A 2,024-nucleotide genomic window follows, 5' to 3' on the forward strand; every position below is an offset into this window, starting at 1 on the left:
GGAGGGAAAAGCCCAGAACGAGCTATTAACATCTTCCTCCCCAAAGAGGGCGGCCCAGCTGGGACATAGTGGGAATGTGGGGTGGACAATTAGCAGGTGCCCTAACAAGGCACAGGGGACAGAGCCCGGGGTCAGAGGATGGAGGGATAAATGGTGCCCTGCCAGGTCCTTGAGCTCCTTCCTATGGGGTTGAAGACCTGCCTCCTTTTCAGTCAGCCTAGGACGCTTTTCCAGAAGCACTGGTTCACCTTTTGGCAAATATCTCCGCAGCCAGAGAGACCCGTCTCATAGGTGAGTATGGAAAGAAAGAAACCAGGAAGGGAACCCAAATAGCGAGCAGAAAGCTACAGGGTCTCCAGCCAGAACCACTGTGTGGCTTTGGGGAAGTGACATTACCTCTCTGGGCTTCAGTTAACTCGTTTGTATAATAATAATAATAATAATAAATGATGAAACCAGCAGTTGGCGTAATGGCTATGTCACTGGGCTCCCCTGTAGTTGATCACGGCTCCAGTCCCAGACCCGGTGGCTTAAACTCACGCTGGATGCATGGCTTGTGTGCGTGCGTGCCCAAGTTCCCAAGATGAGAATGGAGGAGAAGGGATTGCGGCATGGCCATCCCTTCCTGGGAATGATTTGTCGCTTTCGGTCTCTCTGTCTCTCTCTGTCTGTCTGGCGAGCACATGCACTCTATAGCAAAAACGAGTCAAAAAATATATATAAAGTTCTAAGATTAGAGACCAGCTGAGGGCAGGATGGCTATGTCACTGAACTCCTGCATAACCAAAACGGTTTGAGTCCCAGACCCTGTGGCTTAAAACTCACGCCAGGGGTCCACCAGATGGCATAATGGTTATGTTGCTGGACTCCCATGTAGTTGACCACAGTTCAAGTTCCAGACCCAGTGGCTTAAAACTCACGCTGGACACATGTGCATGTGTGCCCAAAATCCCGAGAGGAAATGGAGGAAGGGATTGTGATGAGTCCATCCCCCTTGGGGGGCGGTGTTTGATTTCTTGCTTTCTGTCTCTCTGTGTCTTTTTGTCTGGCAAGCACATGCTCCCTATAATAAGTCTCTCTCAGAAAAAAAAAAAAAAATACCCTCAAGCCATGTACATATGTGAGCATGCCCAAGATTCCGAGAGAAAAATGAAGGAGAAGTTACTGTGGCGAGACCATCCCCCCTCACTTTCTGTCTCTCTGTCTCTCCTTGTGTCTCTGGGGAGCATACCTGCCCTATAGCAAAAATCCCTCTAGAAATAAAAAGAGTGTGTGGCTAGCAGGTGGAGTGGTGGTTGAGGAACTGGATGACCCATGGCTGACCACAGTGTGAGTCTCAGGACCTGGTGCCTTGAAAATCATGCTGGCATCCATGCATGCATGCCCAAAATGTTGAGAGGAGAATGGAGAAGGGATTGTGGCATGGCCATCTTCCCTTGAGGATGATTTCTCGCTTTCCCTCTCTCTCTCACTCTCTCTGGTCAAATTTAAAAAATAATAATGATCGGGACCAGCAGATAGCATAATGGTTATGTCCCTAGACTCCCATATGGTCAACCATGGTTTGACTCCCAGGCCCAGCGGCTTAAAGCTCATGTTTGGGGGGGGGGCATCAGCAGGTGGCATGGTAGTTAAGGGCACTAGACTCTCACATGGCCTACTGCAGTTCGAGTCCCAGTCCTGGTGGCTTGCTTTCTCACTTTCCCTCTCTCTCTTTTTCTCTTACTATGTCTCTTTCTGACCAAATTAAACTAAATAAATAAACGAAGTTAAATAAAAGATCATTCTTAAGAAAAAAGGAACTTAAAAAAAATCTTATGCTGGGTGCATGTGTGTGTGTGTGTGCCCAAGATCCCAAGAGAATAGGCAATGGGGCCTGGCCATCTCCCCAGGGGGTGATTTCTCACTTTCTATCTCTCTGTCTCTCCAGTGAATGCATACACCCTATAACAAATATCCCTAAAAAAAAAAAAGAAGAATTAAAAAAAATAATCTAAAAATAATAAATAATTCTAAATCAAAAG

Source organism: Tupaia chinensis, unplaced genomic scaffold (assembly GCF_000334495.1).
Source record: "Tupaia chinensis unplaced genomic scaffold, TupChi_1.0 Scaffold143764_1, whole genome shotgun sequence".
Taxonomy (NCBI): domain Eukaryota; kingdom Metazoa; phylum Chordata; class Mammalia; order Scandentia; family Tupaiidae; genus Tupaia; species Tupaia belangeri.